This window comes from Harpia harpyja, chromosome 11 (assembly GCF_026419915.1).
Source record: "Harpia harpyja isolate bHarHar1 chromosome 11, bHarHar1 primary haplotype, whole genome shotgun sequence".
In the NCBI taxonomy this organism is placed as follows: domain Eukaryota; kingdom Metazoa; phylum Chordata; class Aves; order Accipitriformes; family Accipitridae; genus Harpia; species Harpia harpyja.
This window is the reverse complement of record NC_068950.1, coordinates 27,996,407-28,016,250: the sequence shown is the minus strand read 5'-3', so window position 1 is coordinate 28,016,250 and position 19,844 is coordinate 27,996,407. Positions and strand designations below refer to the sequence as shown.

General features: G+C 43.8%; 1 protein-coding gene across 12 annotated transcripts in view; it reads left to right on the top strand.

The window, feature by feature from the left end:
* Positions 1-19,844, top strand: part of LRRC8D (leucine rich repeat containing 8 VRAC subunit D) — a 56,404-nt gene that overhangs the window by 8,129 nt on the left and 28,431 nt on the right. For 7 of the 12 annotated variants that reach the window (XR_008237235.1, XR_008237234.1, XR_008237232.1 and 4 more), the window contains exon 2: positions 4,119-4,259. The gene's annotated coding sequence lies outside the window, so the exon portion shown is untranslated. Of the gene's footprint in view, positions 1-4,118; positions 4,260-7,406; positions 7,563-7,810; positions 7,833-14,997; positions 15,106-17,766 lie in introns of those variants that run through there. The other 5 variants (XM_052801917.1, XM_052801923.1, XM_052801928.1 and 2 more) reach the window with 5 other exon arrangements.

Sequence of the window (19,844 nt, the reverse complement as noted above, 5' to 3'; positions counted from 1 at the left end):
CTCTGTGCTCCACTTCTGCTGTTTCCTTTGTGAATGAAGAGAGAATGGTGGCCCTCCACACTGATAGCTGCCGATTTCTGTCACCTCATCCATGTCTTCAGTGTCTGATTATTTTTACCTTCTTGCTGTCTGAACTTGAAAGATCTTAGATCTGGCTTGCTATCTGCTATTGAATGTAATACCAGAGCTACCAGCAGCAGTCCCCTCTCTTATGGCCTGTGGATCAAACAACAGGTTACCTATAGCCCTGGGAAATTTTGCCTGCTTGCCCAGCAAGGTTTGATTTGTTAATGTCTTGGTTATATTCCTGCTTTCTGCGACAAGAGAGGAAGCAGGGAGAAGTTTTGCACACGGGCCCTGGCTCATGGAGAAGGGAAGAGGTGGCCGCAAAGAGGAGGAGAGAATTACAAGATGCTCCCGAAATAAAGGGGTGGTTGGGTGGTATGTGAAAAGCTGCAGTGAAGCCCTAGTATGGACAATGAACTCTGCAGGGAGCAGCAGTAGGATCCTTTAGGCTCCCATGGAGTAGGAGCAATGCCTAAGGTGCTTTCCAAAGGGAGTGTGGTTTCAAGACCAGCTGGAGCAAATTTGAGCTCACATTGCTGTTGAAAGGGGAAGTCCTGCTGTCCTGCCCACCCACCTCTGACTTGGTGGGGCAGGATGCTTCTCCCAGGCACACACCAGGGGAGAGAGTGGGAGAGTTAAGCAGCAGGGTGGCCACAGATCAGCTTAAGCTGATTGTGAAACCTCACTCAGAGATAGCAACAAAATCTGGTATTTATCTGGTTAGGTTACATGCTGCTTTTGACAGTGCTTCTACAGTAGGTTTCTGTGCTGGTTTGGGGTTTTTCTTCTCTCTTGATGGCATGACATTTTTCCTGTGTGGTGGTTTGTTGTTGTTCTTATGCAGCAACAAGGGAGGAAGATGGTGTTTTCACCAAAGTGATTGTCAAATGTCTGCTGTTGGCTGGGTACTTGGAGATACATGCAGAACTGAGAATTACTCAGTTGTCCTGAAATTAAACCTGTCATGACTGGAACTGCTTTACTTATTTTATTAGCTGAGGGTTTTTTCCAAGATCTCTACTTCTTCCCCAAAATACTGTGATTTCCCTCCTCCTTTCTTTACAGAATTCATAATAATTTGCTCTGTAAATGCATCACCTGATTTTTTTTTCGCTCTGTTAGCAATGATTGTTTGTTTCTCTGTTAAATGCAACCCCTGTTAAGAGCAACAGAAGTAGTGTTTTCCTTAGTGGAAAAGATACTTGATCAAGTGACTGTACAAATGAAGGCAACCACATGTAGGCTACAGTATATAGGACGTGGCATTTGAAGGTTGCATGTGTTATGCCTGAAGTGCCAAGTGCCTGGCTGTGATTCAGATAAAATTGGCACTGGGTGATGCCAACACCCCAGTGTAAATGGGGTGTAAGTCTTTCCCTATGCTGAAGAGCCCTGAAAGAAAACAGAAGGATTAAAAGGAATGAGTGCCGGAGGGGACTAGGTTATAAGAGAAGTGGTAAATGTGCTCCTTATTTAATCTCCTTTGTACCCACTGTTGCATATGCCGACTCTGTAACAGTGGGTGTGTATTCTTGTATCAGAGCAGATGATTCTGTAAGAAAGATGTTGCTTTGTTTTAATAAATTGAGGTTGTCACTTCAAAAATGGGAGGGGGAGCTGAAAGAAGAAGCATAAAGAGAAAATTCTTCAAATGGGATTTAGAACAAAATCCAGGAGGATTTCTGTGGCAAGAACTGTGGGGAAGATTCCTTCGCTGGTCTTGGCTCTGCCCAAGCATCTACTTATGCACTGGTATGATTCATATGAGAATTTCTGCTTTAGGTTGGGTTTTGGTGTTTGGGGTTTTGTTTTGTTTTGGTTTTGGGTTTTTTTGTTTGTTGTTTGGGGTGTTTGTTTGTTTGTTTGTTGGGTTTTTTTAAACCAAAATCTTACGAGTGTGTTTTGTCATTTGTTTCCCTCCACCTCTCCTCCAGGTATGATCCAACTCATGTCCTCAGTCTGTTCTGGGAAGGGGAGGGTGGTGAACCTCAGCAGTCTTTCACATTGTGATACAGGTCCTGAAGACAAGCTGTCCTGTTCTTCCATGCCGTACCAAGTGTCGTGGTGGTGCTGTTTGGCCTCTCCTGACACCTTTCCTTAAATGCTGATGCATGTTCAAAAAACGCAGCCCTCCTACTTTGGAGGTGGGAACTGCCTTTGCCTTCTGTTTTCAGAAACGGTTTGTTGCCTTTGGGGTGGCTGCTGAGGAGGGGTTGGAGGGCATGGCGAGCTCTGCTTAGGCCCTTCTTCTTATATGGGTCTCTGACCTCGTGAGAAAAGGTTACAGAAACAACCAAGGTGAACGGCCCAGTGGCTAAGAGAGCGTTTGCTGTCAGAGCTCAAGTACGATCCAAAGGTCTGTTCTGAAACCTGCTTGCAATAGGCCTTTGTAAAGTATCTAGTCAGAGCTTTTTTCCCCGTGTATTTAAAAAACAACAGTGTCCGAAAACTCCAGTTCTGGTGACGTATGCTGCAAGAAGGGATTTAGTTCTCCCGAGACCACTTGACCACCCCAACCCCTTTGAAAGAGGGAATTCTTTAAGATGCATATTTACTTGTGCATTTGGCAGTGTCTTCCCCATCTCCTTATCCTGGGTCTCTACCACTAGGAAGAAACCTGGAACAGCAGGTTCCTGCTGACCCTTAAAAAGCTCTCAGTAGAAAGCATGACACAGGGCTTGTTCCTGTGGGCTTCTGAGTGCCAGCGGGTGCCAACCCTGCAAAGGCCTCAGAAAATAAATTAAGAGGGAAGTTTGTCTGTGTTGGTTTGGGTTTTTTTTGCTGCAGTGGCTTGGGAGCCGCTCAGGTGGGTGAGTGCGCTGTGCTCCGCACTGGGCACGGACCCGAATAGCAGAGCAGCTCTCCACTGCAGCTGCCGTCAGTGTGGAAGCAACGGGCTGGTGGCTGAAGCAGGGGATGCAGCCAGTTGTCCCTGCCTTTGAGCCCTGGCTGCAGGGCGTTTGTTCCCTGTGCTGGGGGGTTGCCTGTGTTCCTGTCGAGGAGCTGCTGCCAGCTGGGCTGGGACTTGCCAGCCTTGCAGCGAGTGCCCTGCTGTGCTGGCGTTTGCAGCCTGGCAGCAGCATGCAGCGGTTGGCAGTGCTGGGGAAGGGCTTGGGCACGCAGCAGCGCTGCTTGGGCCGCAGCCAGGGCAGGAGAGGCACGAGGAGGGCAGCGAGGCAGTGGCGGCCGGCCTGCTGCGCATGGAGAGTCGCGTAGAGCCCTGCCTGTTGCTAGGGGACTCTTTTCACTTATGAAGCAGCATTGGTCTACGTAGCAGCTTTCTCAGTGTTTGTTGATTGGAGGCAATTACTGTAAAATACTTGATTTATAACGAGGCATACTTAATAAGCAGCAAACTAAAATAAATACTTGTGAATTACCTGCTGGAGTCTGGCTGTTCGTTTTGCTGAGTTGTTGCTTTCCATCTGTGGGCTCTGCTCCGCCCTGGAGCCTCTGAGTCCCTGGAGGTAAAGGCAGCTGTGCTGGGGTCGTGGCTGGTGGAAGTGTTGGGCTAAAGGAGGAAGAGAGGGAATCCTGTTTCTTCTCTATTTTGTGTATCCCAGGGATAGGGGTGTTTTCCAGAGGTTTTCCAGGCAGCTCATTGACTCAAGGTGGGCTGCTTGCCTGGCATACTGCTGTAATGCAGCACTTCAGATGTGATCAAAGCAGTTGTGTGGAGCACATGCGTTGTGCAGCTACCGTGTCATTGGGGTCTAGTCTGGCTTTTATGGTGGTGTAGGGAAGTGGTGGCACAGAAGTAGCAATGCCCTTGGTTAAGTTTGGATGAGCCAGTATGTTTAAGAAAATATGTGGGAAATGGCAAATTGCTTATTTGAGGGATCTCTCCTCTTCAAGAATAGGACAACTCATTAGAGTATTTCTGAAATTATTAAAATAAGGGTGTGCTCAGCCTTCCCCAGATATCAGGCGCTGGTGGCAAAAGGATGCCTAACATTCTGCTTCCATGTCACAGAGTGGCATTTCTCTGACACTCGGCTAGTGTCGACACTTTATTTGGCCACTTTAATTCACAGCAGTTTGTTTTTATACAGGAAGAGTCTGTGGCGCTTGTCAAAATGAGAAAGTGACCGTCAGTGACCTGGCTTGGTACTCCTGTCACCAGAGTCTCCTGGAGCCAGTGCTCAGCCCAGCTGAAGCCGGAGGAGGAAGGAGGAGAAGCACAGCCTGATCAGGTACTGAGCCAGGAATGGGAAAAGTTGTCTGATGCTGACTTGAATCAAGTTGTGGATGATCATTAGTTATAAAAATAGAGTTCTGTTCCTTAAAAAGTCTTGCTAACATGTGTGATACGATGGTGGCCCAGTAACGACAACCATATCATCTGTAGGCCTGGCATGGGTGCATGTTATATGCTTGAGTTCTGTAACAGATCTGAGGTAAACATAAACAAATGGCAACTTTGTGTTTTCTGGGGTATTTGATTGACACATCTAATGTGCGGAACGGCGCAGTATGTTTGCCAATACCTGCATCCAGGCTCCATGTGAGTTGGAAGGAATGGACTAGGAATACTCTTAACAAATGTTTGAATGTTGAAGAGCAACTTGATGTCTTGAGGAAAGAGTTTTTCCTCAGCTTTATTCTTTCTTCTAATAGGGAGATAAAAGTGCCAGCTTTCGAGGAGCACAATGTTATGCAGCAACCACAGAGCCCAAAAAGGTAGCAGACTGATGGGTTTTAAGACAAAACGAACTGTCAGCTTGCTAGCTGTGTTTTTATTTGCTGAGATTCCCATAAACGTTCCTGGAAACTGGTATTTATTCTTGCATTCACATCTTTCATGTTGTCATACTTAAGAAGACTTAGTTAGGTTCATCTTATTGTATGAAGACTGTCAGAGAAGATCAAGGTTTTGGTGTATTGTATTAGATATATTTTTTATTACATGACTCTGCTTTCCAGTTTATGTGGAACTCCTGCTCTGAGGACCATGTTCTAAAAAGACTTTGCGTATTTTCACGCACCTTTAGAGATTCCTTAAGAACAGGGCTACTACTTATGTGTGCTCATACAATGCTTGGGATGGCAGTGGCCCGCAATGCTTTTCTAGAGGGAACCATTCTTTGAAGAGGCACAGTGTTTTTCACCTTGAGTTGATGCTTTCTCTCCAGAAATACCAGCATCTGTCCCTTAGACTGTCTGAATTTATTAGTCACATTTTGATGTTATTTTTTTATTTATTGACCCAGCAGGGGTTTGTTTAAATGATCTGTTAAGAAAATTATTCCTAATGTTCTAGGGGTAGTTTTCAGCTCTCTCTGATTATTTCTTTCCTTGTGTGGTTAAAAAAGGGAAGTCCTTTTCTAGCATGCGTTGGGAATCCTTCACTTTTTTTGTCTTGGGAAATACGAATCGGCGTTTATTTGATTCAACAACCAGCTTCCTGCTTCTCAAGGAAGAGGCAGTGGCTCATTCGCCTGCAAACATCCCTCCTGTGGAGACTCTTTGTTGGGGAGTTAGAGGAAAGCTAGCAACTACTAGTAAAATAGCTGCATAGCAGGATGAAGAGGGATTATTGAAGCATTACTAGGAAATTCATGGCTGTCTGCAAGACCTTATGTACTCCACAGACAAGCTGACCTAAATTCTGCAGCCAGGCCTTACTGGCTTCTGTGTTGATGTGATGTGGCAGGCTGGATAACCTGCAGCAGATCTGGGTTTAAAAAAAAAAGAAGGGGACAGAGAAGACTTATATTTGAGTAGAAACACAGGCAGGGCAGTCTTTATAACTGTACTGAATCTGTCTTAGACTTTTTTGTTTTCTAACCCACACCTCTCTATTCTTAATATTGAGTACTTTTCATGTAGTCAGGATGAGTCTGCATTATAAGGATGCTCATTAGGAAGAGTGGAGAAGTTGTTTACTCCTGGATGGGGAAATACATGGGTGGTTTCACTCATAACAGGCTTTTACAGATGGTTTGGAGTTGAGATAAGTTTTAGCAAAGAAATCGTGATATGTGTCTTATCAGTGAAACTGTTAACCCAACTGACACGTAGTCATCTCGGGGGGGGGGGGGGGCAGGATTAGTATCTACTTGACATAAATGGAATGGCTTGCACTTATGTTTTCAGGCAGTCTGTTTGTTTCTCAAGGTTATACATCACACACAAAACATGACACAAAAATCCAAATAGGAAATGAAATGCCACATCTCTCAAAGTGAAGTTGGTCAGTCTGACCTGCGTGCGGAATTTTACTGCTGTTACTTCTTGGAGTAGGATTGTGACTTTGCAGTTTAGTTTCTGCTGGCACAGACCTGGTGTGATGGCAGTTACTGCTTCCTCCCTTTTTCTGTAGACATAAGCTAGACTGATGCAATGCTCTCCTTTGCATTCACCCCTCCCGCTCGCATGCTTTCATTACCCGGTCTTGCCACTTCCTTCTGAGGTGGCCCTGTGACTACGAGAGGAATTTTTCTGCTGGTGCTGCTTAAACTGGGTCCTATGAAAGGAACAGTTTATGCAGGCAGAAAAATTTCACAGCCACTAGAAGGGCTTCTGCAGTAAGGTTTTTGCTGGCATAGTTGGGAAGCAAGAAAAAAAATAATCTTGGCTGATACAGCTAAATCAGCAAAATGTTAAAGTGTGGCTAGGGGCTTTCCAGTGCAAGTGTTATGGTCTGGTTACTGTGATGGAGTGTGTATGTGTATATATAATATACTTGTGTCTGGAAACCTCTTCCATGGGAGCATAAGCTTTAAGTTCTTTTGAATTTTTTTAGAGGAATTTCTGCAGCTGCAGAATCCTGAAGTGCCAGGGGAAATAGTGATATCCTCAAACATAGCTGGTTTATTTTAGATCACGTTTCACTGATGTGCTTTTGATTTGTTTTAAGAACAACTTGTCTGTATAAGCTATTTGTTTACTATATGCATGTAAGAAGCGGCAATGCTGACCTTCTTCTGGAAGTAGGAATGAAGGGACCCAAGGAAGGGTGGATTTGCTTGGTTATTTTCTTCCATTTCTTGTGTCCTGCTTTACTAGCATTTTGGAATGTAGCTTCCCTGTGCGGTGTAAGACTGTTTGTTCTCCAGAGGCAGGCAAATCTGACAGATTTACTTGCTATGCATCAGCTCCCCCCATGAGTTAATTACAAAAATGTATTAATACCAAACTTAAAGTTAGGAGGTAACCTGTCAGCTTGCTCTAATCTGTTCATGGAGCGAGTGCCAGGTGTAGCTTGTGCTGATGGTCCTTTGTATTTCATGCGTTTGAGCTGTGAGCTTGTGGTAGAGCCAGAGGGTGAGACTGGGAGTAGCTCGCTTCTGAAAATAAAATCAATTTTTGACAAAATCAAAATCAATTTTTGACAACAGCTACCAAAGGGCAGACAAAAGATGGATGTCCTGAAGAGCTGTGTGTGTTGAAGTGTCCCCCAGCCTCAGGAGGAGGGTGTGCGGGTTCCAGACGTGTTGCAAATGGCAGACTTTCCTGGACGTTCACCTGGAGTTAACTTCTAGCTTAATACTGAGGTATGTTGTAGGGGCTCCCTGCAGGTCTGCCCGCTCACATAGCGAGTTACATGGATGTTGGTATCAGCCATGGTTGGCGCGGTGTTGGCAGCGAGGGCTGAGGGAGGAGGGCAGGGCTGCCCTGCACCGGTCATGGCTGGTTCCAGCCGGCTCCCCGGCCGACCCCAGGGACCCGCTGTGTGCCAGAGGGGAGCCAGAAGACCCTGCAGGGACCGTGACCAGCGCAGGAGGCACCACGTGCCGGCCCTGTCGCCTCCCTGCCGGGACCAGGTACAGCGAGGGGATTGGAGAGCAAGGGCGCTGTTTCCCCTGTGTGTGTGTGTGTGTGTGTTTCAATACCAGAAGCAGTAATTAGAAGTTTATTAATTGACAGATAAATGAAATTGATTTAAATTCCCCCCAAACTGATAAACTGTTTTCTGCTTGCAACAATGTTATTGCCATGGCTGCCTCAAGGCAGAAGTAAATTTTTCCTTAGGTGTAGATATAGATGTCATTTTGACTACTTCTTTGCAATGAAAAGGACTTCTGTGTACCTCGTTCCAATGTTACAATTTTCATGTCAGGTTATCTTTTCTTCCTGTGGTCCCAGCAGAATTTTCAGTGTTAACCTTAGATACAGAAACTGGAAAATAGCTCTACTTTGGTGGGTTTTCCACTGTTTTTGCTGCCATATTTCTTTGCCTAGACAGGAGATTTGTCTATTACTGATAGCAAAAGCCAGTCCCAACAGCCACGAGTCTGTGGGCTGAGCTGCTTCCAGCCAGCTTGTCGTCCTGCGAGCCTGAACCCAGCCTGGCCATGGGCGGTGATACCAACTGCAGCACGGGGCGAGGAAGGAGACGGTGCTCATGGGTGTTTGTCAGCAAACTTGCTATGGCAGAGAAAAATGTGAGCAGGGTCACAATGCAGCAGTGCTCTCTTTAAACCTTCAGCAGAGTAATGTCATGTTGCATGTTTTCATGTGTATAGACCTGTTTCCTACCGGATGTGTACAAAATTCAGTAGGCTTCAGTAATGTTAGTTATGTGTTTGACACAATATGATGTTGTTTTGAAATGTTTACCTGCTCTAAGTTCTCAACTGGAATCTCAGGAGGTGTGTTTTGGATAGAAGGGAAGAGATTCCAAACATGTGGTCGCTCCCTCAAGCTTCGTCCCTTGTCTTCAGTAGGTGATACTCCCTTGAATAAGGGAGCACCATCACAGTGTGCTTGTTCTTTTGTACTCTTTAGAGGCTGGCTGTGAACACTGGAGCACCAAATCAGCATAGTGAGGTTCAGCATCAAAGGGTAAAGTATGCCCATCCTTGTCCATGCCTGATTTAGTTTCACAGGGGGGTAAAACACTTACAGCAGTTCAGAAACTACGGAAGGGATTGGGCTGCGATGGGGAAAAGTTGGCCTTTCCAAGACCTGGTTTTCCTTGTGTAGATGGGCCTAATGTTGTCTAGTACTGCTGTATTTACACCTCTTGATGGTGAACAGGACATACCGTTAGAAGTTGGTGATGTTATTGCCTGGCATCTCAGACTGTAAAGATGGGGGGAGAAAGAGAGATTTGAAAGGGAGAAAGACAAACAGTTCTGTTGCCCAAATATTTTAGTGCTGTGGTTTAGCAGTAATATTGTGTTTCTCTGTACACAGCTTTTTATTGGCATCTTTTAGAAAAGTTTTAAATTTAAATAAATAATATATTTCTCTAGTTTTATTTATTATTTCAAGTGCTAGAGTTTGCTTGCAATTATAACATTCCACTGCCTCCTGTGATTGGATATATAAAATCCTGGCCTTTGTTGCTGAGCAATAAACTCCCAAACTTTCCACTTATCTGACTTCGCATTTCATGAGGTAGCTCTTGCTCAGTGTATTACTGGAAACTGTAGAAAAGTTTTCTATGCATAATTAGAATTGATTTGATCAATAAGGCATCAGTCTCTTTCCTGTTCTCTTAAGTCTTACATTCTGCAGGAGCTGGGCAAAAAAATGTGATTTTTCTGCTCATAAACTGAATCTACTACCTTTTGAAGTAAAATGTTTTTCCAGGCAGGCTGCAAAACAATTTTTATGGGTAGTTCAAGTAATTATGTAAGGAACTAAATGATTGTTAACATTACTGATGTTTGAAACATTAGGGAAAAAAAAAAATTCCATGAAAAGAAATTTTGTAAAAAAGGAAAACCCCACACAGCTGCTGGCTGCCCCGCCCCCACCTCCCTGCCTGGTGTTGTTTTGAAGTCCTGTGGTAGTTGAGGAGAGCACTGACCAGTTTTGTTTTTTTTTTTAATCTTTTCTACAGAGGAAGCATGGTGGTTTGGGGCTTTAGAGGCAAAGCTCAACCACCACTACCCCCAAAAAACCCAGATTGTTGCTTGCACCAGAGCTATAGGCTGGGGTCCAGCTGTAGTTTGCAACTGGATCTGGCAGTCCTGCATGCCTTGCCTTTTTGGCAGGTCGTGCTGCATGGTGCCTCGCTGCCTCCCATGATGCTGGGCTGGGATGTTGGTACTGCTGCTGGAGGTTGGGGGCAGTGGACGTTCCTGTGGCATGGGGGAGATGCCGAGGGCTGTGGAAATAGGGGTATTGCATGGGATTTTCTTTAGATGCAAGAAGCAATGGGCTGTGATAGAGCTAGACAGTCCCATGTCAAGTTACCACCTTTTGGTTGATGAGTAATGGCTGTTTTTTCCAAAGTCTGGGTACTCCCTAGTCCCTGAGCAGCAGCTAATTGGTGGTAACTTGTAGTCAAGATCCACAGCAGTGCCAGTATTTCCTTTTCAGCTGAGGGAACTGGGTGGGGAGCTGTGGGGAAGCTCTGCAGGATGTGGATGAGTGTTTGGGAAGGTGGAGGTGGGTGGTGGTGGAGCAGGGAGGTATCAGAAGGGTCAGCAGCATGGAGCAAAAAGCATGGGTAATATTATGGGAATGTATTGGTCCACTCCTCCTCTGGATTGTGCTGTCCTGGTATGTGTATTTAGACTGAGACAATCTGGGATGACTGGCTGTCAGCTTGGTAAAATAATCAGGTTGCCAAGAACTCCATCATCTTGTTAAGCATCATTTCAGTTTTATGGCATATTTGTCCATCTTTAATGCAGCTAATTTAAGATATGCAAGCGTGCTTTTTAGTACTCTGTAGTTTCTTTTCCTACAGCTCATGTAAACTTTTTTGTTTGTTTTGGTTTTGCACCCCTGCTCTGTCTCAACCAGGGTTCAATCTGAAGGCAACAACTGAGAAAGTCTTTCTTTCACTAAAAGGATATGTCTAGGTTGTAGGGGATGGGAAAATGAAAATTGGAGCTCTCATCCATAAACATTTACCAAATCTTATTTCAACAGCCACTTTTGTCTTTCTTATAATAACAGGAGTTATGCCAACCTAAAAAGCCCCAGACCTGCTTTGCTTTGACATTTAGCTAGATCCTTACATGTGAAATCCCAATTAGGGGTAGAGTTACTTCTGTTTTCCTTATATGTTGGATAGCACTTACATACATAGTTGGTAGAACTTGGGTGGTTTTTTTGCAGTGTCATTGAGTTTCTTTTTCTTGCATGGGTTGCTCACAGAGCTGTGTTAGTGGGAAGACAAACACTTGAAATAGAAAAATATGATGAGGCAAGGGCTGTCAAGTATTATGCATATATTCTGTACCGTGCGTGCTGAGGCCCTGACCTACTTGAGGCCTCTAGGTACTTCTGCAATATAAGTGTTTAGCAATGATAAACTGCAGTGTCTGGCAGAGGGATTCAGTGTGCAAGAACAACACCTGAAAAAACCAACCTTTAATCCTTTCCCTGAAATGAGCCAGTTTCAAGGTTTCTATTCTTTTGGGAGGGGTCGCACAGGATGCTTCCATTCAGTGAGTGTATGCTGGCATGATATTCAGTGGCCAGCACCTTGTTTTAATACTTCTCAGCAAAGTAATATTGATAGAGCTGACTTATTTGACTTTTTTTTTTCCTGCATGTGTGCTGCAGTAATTCTTTGAGTGGTTTGGGATTTTTGGGGGGGGGTGTTGGTTTTTTTGGTTTTTTTTTGTTTTTTTTTTTCTTTTCAGAAATAGTCAATATACCAGGAAAAGCCCCAGTCACCAATAACATCTGAAAACAACAAAAAGAGCAGAAGATCAGAAAGCCCACAGATAGTCCCTAAACAATAACAAAATGAGCTATAATGTGGTCAAGGAGAGAGCTGCTTGCAGCCAAGGGCACTTGCTAAGGGGAAGATGGGTTATGAAAACCTGACAGCTATCTTTGATTTTTGAATGAGGACAAATGTAGTTGTGTTCTCCAAATAAATGCTCGGAGTAGCTGTGTTACTTAGTGTTCCTTATAATATCAAATGGCTGAGTTTCACAGCTTGTCACAAAAGGCCTTGGAGCTTATTCTTGGCTTTCTGGATAGTCTGATCACAGATGATGGAACTAGGCAGACTAAAGGGTCATGGCATTTTAGAAAGAGATTCTCTTAAAAATAACTCAGTGACCTTTTAGAGTTGGAGGTATCCCCAAGATAAGCTGTTTCTGATTGATCTGAGGCCAGGGATATGAGTGTTTCTTGCTTATTAAATGCACCAAACATGGATAGATGTGTATAGGGTTAAAAGGCTGTGTGAATCAGCACTGGTTGAAAATGTTTTCTGAAGTTTGAATGGGTTGAACGGTGTTACTGATGTTTCTTGACACCTTTTTTGGAATATCATCTACCATATTAAAAGCATTTAGGGGATGGACTTGTTTTCATTCTGTACAACCAGAGGGCACGTAAGGAATGTGTATCTTGTTTTCAGAACAGTCATAGACCAGTCCTCAGGAGCTGACTCACCGCTATTTTGTAAACAGGATTTGCCTTCCTTTCATGCGGTTCTGCATTATTCCATTCCCTAGTCCATGGTAATTTAGATCTTAAGTGTGCTGGTGTCAGAAAGCCTGCTTCCTAGAGTAGTATCTTATCCCCGTGTGTGGTATGTACTCGGCCTGATTTGCTACTGGCAAATGTAATTTTTGATTGTTTTATTTCTTTCTGGGTGGGTCTTCATCAAATTATGGTACAAAGGCACTTTCCCTGCAGCTGTCCAATGTGATCATTAATAAACGATTATTAATCATTTTGGCGGTATTGTATTTAGTCTGTTATAGTTATACTGTCTCATTTGTATGGGCTTGTTTTCAATTTTTCCTACACAATATTTGAGACTTTCTTGAGTTTCAGATTAATTGACTTGTTCTACTTGCATTTTAACTGAGTGTTGCTATTGGGATGCCATGGTAGGGTGGGATTGGGAAAAATGGGCCGCTGGAAAGAATTAGAGGGAAGGCAACAGCTCCGTAAACTTAAGCATTCAAGTTACAATTTCTAGTATGTAGCACACCTTGAGTTATGGCACTATTGACTTTCAAAATCACTTAAACTTACTCTCACACCTTAATAACACTTTATTCATGGCAGGTCAAGTATATTCCGGGGAACTACAGGCCTGTCAGCCTGACCTCGGTACCGGGAAAGATTATGGAACGGTTTGTCTTGAGAGCACTCACACGGCAGCTCCAGGATAAGAGGGGGATCAGGCCCAGTCAGCATGGGTTTATGAAAGGCAGGTCCTGCTTGACCAACCTGATCTCCTTCTATGACCAGGTGACCCGCCTAGTGGATGAGGGAAAGGCTGTCGATGTTATTTTCCTAGACTTCAGCAAGGCCTTTGACACTGTCTCTCATGGCATACTCCTGGAGAAGCTGGCGTCTTGTGGCCTGGATAAGTGCACTATTCACTGGGTGAAAAACTGGCTGGATGGCCGAGCCCAGAGGGTCGTGGTGAATGGGGTGAAATCCAGTTGGCGGCGGGTCACGAGTGGTGTTCCCCAGGGCTCAGTGTTGGGCCCTGTTCTGTTTAATATCTTTATTGATGATTTGGATGAGGGGATTGAGTGCACCCTCAGCAAGTTTGCAGATGACACCAAGTTGGGAGGCAGGGTCGATCTGCTTGAGGGTAGGGAGGCTCTACAAAGAGATCTGGACAGGCTGGATCGATGGGCTGAGGCCAATCGTATGAAGTTTAACAAGGCCAAGTGCCGGGTCCTGCACTTCGGTCACGGCAACCCCACGCAGCGCTACAAGCTTGGGGAAGAGTGGCTGGAAAGCTGCCCGGCAGAGAAAGACCTGGGGGTGCTGGTTGACGGCCGGCTGGATATGAGCCAGCAGTGTGCCCAGGTGGCCAAGAAGGCCAATCGCATCCTGGCCTGTATCAGGAACAGTGTGGCCAGCAGGAGCAGGGAGGTGGTTGTTCCCCTGTATTCGGCACTGGTGAGGCTGCACCTCGAGTACTGTGTTCAGTTTTGGGCCCCTCACTACAGGAAAGACATTGAGGTGCTGGAGCGTGTCCAGAGAAGGGCAACCAAGTTGGCTCACCAACTGGAGCACAAGTCTTATGAGGAGCGGCTGAGGGATCTGGGGTTGTTCAGTCTAGAAAAGAGGAGGCTGAGGGGACACCTTATCGCTCTCTACAACTACCTGAAAGGGGGTTGTAGTGAGGTGGGTGTTGGTCTCTTCTGTCAGGTGGCTGGAGATAGGACAAGAGGAAATGGCCTCAAGTTGAGGCAAGGGAGATTTAGGTTAGATATTAGGAAAAATTTTTTTACTGAGAGGGTTGTCAGGCATTGGAACAGGCTGCCCAGGGAAGTGGTTGAGTCACCATCCCTGGAGGTATTCAAAAAGGGAGTGGACAGGGCATGGTTTAGGGGGCATGGTTAATGGTTGGACTTGATGATCTTGAAGGTCTTTTCCAACCGAAATGATTCTATGATTCTATGATTTTCCTATGATTGATAGTAACTTTTTATTACATTCTTTTGCTTGGATCTATTTATTTATTTATTTTTCTCCAGCTTAGGTGGAGGTAAGGTGCCAGAAATCTTCAGCACTGTCATCATTTTTATTTTTTAACTGAAAGCTTTTCTGAAAATAACTGTGCACCAATGTGTAAATCAAACTCTTCCAAGAGGTCTGCTACCTGTGATTTTTTTTATAGCTTTACTAGGTTAAAGTTGGAATATCTGGTTGTTTTAATTGATGTTTTTGCAAAACTTGTGTGGCTGGAAAACTGACAAGAGTCATGTGAATTTCATGTTACTTCTGCATGATTAAAATTAAGGGCAGTAGTGTGGGCTGCCACTAAAAATATTCCCAAGAAAACCATACGGGAGAGACTAGGGGAGAGAGAACCCAGCAGAGACTTCTTTTTCCTGTTCTTCCTATTCCACTGTAGCTCCAAGGCTGAACATAGTAAAAGGGAAAAATGGAAACCATTCTCATGGGAAAAGGGTGGAGTGATATCACTTTTCCTGATAGTAGCCAGGAGGCTGTGGAGAGGGGAGAAACAATAGGAAGCTTTTTGTTTCCTGGGTGGAGTTTCACATTTGACACTGATAAGTGGAAGCCTGATAGGAAGGCATCAGGCTGGTAGAAAGGCTGCACCTTCCCTGAGAGCTGCTGGACTTCAGTCTGGGTGTTCCTGCAGGAAACTCCACCCTCTTGTTCTATCTCTGTCTGGTATGTTTTCTAAGCCTTGATGCCGTCCTCTTGTTACTGCTGGCAAAAAGTTGCATGTGTGGGAGATATGCAAATGTGTTGTAATGTTCTGATATAATTTTAGCGCAAGAAAAGAGCAAGCTCTGTATGTAGGTATCGCCAACTGAGCTCCAGTCTTGCAGCTTAGTTTATTTAATAGAGCTGTTAACTCTGAAAAGACATTTACATAGATGTGGGGTAGAGGATCAAGTTCTTAATTTTCTAAGCTTAAAAAGCAGCTCCTATCAAGCCATGCTTCTATAAAACTAAATTCCTTTACAGACAGTAGGAACTGTCTGCATGAGTGTGAAAGAATTGGATCATTTAATGGCATGATTATTGAGGATTTCTGATTATGTGAATTCTCTCATTGCTTGCAGTGCATACTGGTCACTGGAAGAATACTGGCTTTGCTATGAATAGCTGACGTGGACTTTATCTTCTTTTGTTTCTCTCAATGTAAAAATTCTAAATACTGTTTTGCCTTACTGGTTTTCTTTGTGATTTTCTTTTCAGGTTCAATGAGAACATGATCTTTTTGTGGGAGAGTGGAATGAACCTACTAAAATCCTTTCTCACATGCAGGGTTAAGTATTGCACTCAGGAGGGTAATGTTCCAGTGGAACTGCAGTCTTTTCATAACAGTTTAGACTTTGGTAAAGAAAGTGGATGAGTCACTGCAGGGGTTTGATGGCTGAAAAGATTGATATTATTAAAAAACATATTAAAATTAAAAAATTAAATTAAAATATTAAAAACAAGAAGCCCTTTCCTCTGTGTCCCAGCTTTCAGCCATTCAGAAGATCATCAGATTCCCAGATGTAGTTTAACATTTGAGTACTATGGACATGTTTGTTTTGATGTCTTTCCCTGAACTGCAAATGTTGCTTTTTCTGTGCTTTCGCTTACACGTTATTTATAGAGATATAAATGTCAAGTTTGGTTCGAGCATTTTGATGAGGTTACAGCACTTTGAAAGAGCCAGATGTTCCCATTATTTTGGTGTGATTGTTAGGGTTAATTATACTTGCTTCATAACCTTTTTGAGTTGCACTGGTATACTAGGTGCTTCATGGGTAAAAGTATTCCAGTTGTTCAGTGTTTTTATGCTCTTGCATACAGGTTCATTTGCTTTTCCTTAATAGGTGCTTGTTAGTCAAGGCCTTATATTTCTACAGGTTTGTGTTTGAGCTGGGTATCTAACGGCAAGCCCTAGGTCCATGGTGCCTTTTTGCCTTTATGCTGGGGTAGTGGTAAGAGTGGAGAATGTTGCAGACTGCAGTGTGACCCTGAAGGGACGACTCCAAACTGGCCCTTTGAATTCAGTTAAATTAGCATAAATAGTCTCTATTTGAGGAGTTTTTCAACTGCAGTAGGCCACAGACAGAGGGTCAATCAAAACCAATTCATGAAAGGTATGGAAGCTTCAGCAACCTTTTGAAGTCCTTTAAGATGTAAATTGATACCCTCTGAGTGCTCCTGTCTGGGGCAGATCTTTGGTACAAGGTAGGTCTTGTGGCTCTGATCGTAGAAGAGGTTATAAACTGGGTTTTGTCTTTTTATTAATTAAAACCATGCTACGTGCAGTCCTGGGCATTTTTGGTACTAAATCTTGAATGTTTAGTGCATGGTGAATATGCACCAAGGCATTTGTTTGCTGACAGTGTACAAAAAGCCACTCTCCAGCTTTTCTTTCATTTTTATTTATTTATTAGCATGAAAGGTGAATGAAAATGTGTAATAATTTTAACTTCAGCTGTCACTATCATTCATAATTTAAACCTGAAATGCCTCACGTTTTCAGTTCAATGGTCCCCTTAGTCATTAAATCCTGAATTATAGCTTGGCTGTACTCTTCTGATCAGGCTCCTCTAAAAAGGAGATGGCTGTCAGATATTTGGCTCTGAGATGTAGCTACAACCTTCTGGTGTTGGTGTTCGTGACATTGCATTTTGTCAGATACGTAGGGTGCAGCAGCTGAACCTTGCACTTTTCAAGGCCCGAGTCTGTGAAGAGCTGTCTGAATCTTCCAGCTTGCAGATAGCGATACACTTTGGCCTATTTTAACCGTGAACTTTAATTTACCTTAGTCCAAAGTTAAGATTTAGTTGCACTGATGTATAAATTCTTTATGACATTTATCATGTGGTGCAGAGTTACCATGAGTAGGGTTTTTAGACTGGAAAAAGAATATGCAGGACTGTTTTGCAAGGATAGCATTGGAGTTAGACTCCAGTTAGTTTTGTAGAAAGAGGTTGTTCGACCTTTGTAATGAAACAACCATTTGCCTTGGCACAAAATACGGAAGGGGAAGGCTTTTTTTTCTTTAATTTGTGTTAAAAGGATTGGAAGTGGGAAATGCGGGGATGATGAAGAAATTCTAGCTGTAGGGAAGGATATACAATTTTATTTATGAAACTAGACATACTTGAATGCTTGTTTTACTCCAGTAAAACTTCCTTGCGCAAACGTCACGTGCAGGATTGAGTGGGTGTTCACCTGCTGGGTTGTAGAGAGAAGAGAGGAAAGCAGTTTGCTCTTGAGGGATGCTGGAAAGAAGTGGATGATTTCATGGCTTCAAGTAGATAAAACTTGCTCTGGTGGCAGTATGGGCAGTGGAATTTGACAAGAAGTGCAAGGCAAGAAGGGTGTGTGTGACTAGGGTGATACTTCCATGGAAAGAAGCAGCAGAGTCTGGAATTCATAGCCTGACATTTTTGAATGTGTGAAGTAAGCCAAAGGAAGTTAGTGGGTGTTGGGACATGACTGATTTGCTCCAGTTTGTAGAGTAGGTGTGGACAGAAGGACAGCAAGAAATCACTGGGGTCTGTTTTAACCTAAGAGGCAAAAAATTGTGCAACTACACTGGTCAGAAGGAAATGTCCCAAGGCACCCTGGCCTGCTCTAGGTCCTGGTGTTTGAGCCTGGTAGTGCAGCTGTATTCAGTTCACAACTCCAGAGCTGCTTCACTCTGGATTCCTGCCATTGGAAACCTCCTAATGCAGGGAAGGCCCTAAACAGAAGTAGTTGCAATTACATTTTCTTTTCCTGTGGGATCACTGCAGAAGCCCTGGACGGATGAGATAGGGGTCAGACATGACCTGTGTTTCCTCCAGACCTTAGTTTTTCCTACTCGCAGACTTGCCTGCAGAGAGAGATTTGTGGGTTGAGCAATGGTGCTGTAAGGAGATTCTGTGGCAGAGCGGGTAGATTTGGCTGTTGAAACTTGCCCCGAAGAGCAGGGCTCACCAGGGTAGCTTGCCCCATACGCTTGGTCCAGAGCCTGTAAAGCAAGAGTTAACGTACACAAATACCTGGCTAGGCAATGCTTTTGCATTAAACTTTGGTAACTTTTGTAACAGTGTATCTCCTGCTAATTACTTCACTGCTGAATAGGTGAGAAGTGAGATTTTTTTTTCTTTTTTCTTTTTTAAGCTGAACTGGAAATAGTCCCTATAGATTTTCAGGCTTGGCCACATGAACATTACTTGTCATGTGGTGTGACATCAACTAAGAAATCCTCAGACAGTAAGCCCCCTTGGATTTTCTGACACTTGCCTTTCCTCCTGTTCTTGTCACAATTCTTCCATCATTCAGACTGACTTCTTTTGTATGTTTGGGTTATGGGAGGTAACAAAGCCTGTGAAACATGACTATCCATGAAAAATAATACTCTGTAATATTCTTTCAGCTTTTCTAATGGGATAATTTTTCACGTGTACATTTGCATTAATAGCAGTTGGCTTCTAGTTAATAAATACAGGGCCCTGTGAAAATAATAGGTTATTAGGATTGGATGGGTTCCTATGGTGCCCTTAGTGCTGCAGCTTTCACTAGCTAGCTGTGCCTTTGCTTGTGTGCACAGCAGAGTTGTTTACATGTTAGGAATATGCTAGAGGCAAGGAGAAAGGAACAGCTTTAATGTGATGCAGCTTAGATGCTCTGTGGGGGAGGCCTCAGAATTGTTCATAACAGGATCAAATGTCGATCAATGTTTCAGGAAGAATAAAGTTACTGTTTATGACAAAATTGAAGAATAGTATATTACATGCTTTCCAGCCATCTTAAAGCTGTCTATTTTTGATCCTGTCTAGGAAAATGTCCCTCTCCTGTGGTTCTTTTGAACCCTGTAGAGTATCAGTGGTGCCTAGTAGAAGCATCTATCAGGACCACTCCTGTCTGGCTCCAGCTGCTTCTCTGGGCTGCCTTCGGTAATGAAACAAGTAAGATGCTAGCTTCTTTCAGCTCTTCCATGAAAAGCCTGGTGATCATGTTGTTGAGGGTGCTGCTGGAACATTGTGGCTACCATTAAATTTGTTTTAAAGGCAGATCTGGGGATTTACTGGCTCCATAGCATAAGGAAACAGTTATTCTGACATCAAGCCATGAACATGAGAAAATGGCTTCTCCCTTATTGCAAGGTATAAAAGCTGGAAGGAGAGGATAAAGACAGAGGAAATGGCTAGAGAGGACTGGAGAAGAAAACAGTTGAAAACCTCCTCCTGTACCTCCAGAGCTATTTTTTGTCAGTGAGAGAGAACTGTGGGATGAGCAAAGCTGATCTGTATCTGCAGCAGGCAGTGGCTCTGATCTGAAAATGTATCCCCAGGAAAAAACAATGAGAGCCTAGCTGCGGGGGAGGGAGCATCCGAAGTCAAGACACCTCTCTGCTGGATCTGAACCTGCAATTCCTGTTCCAGGCTGCTTTGCGTTTTATTCAG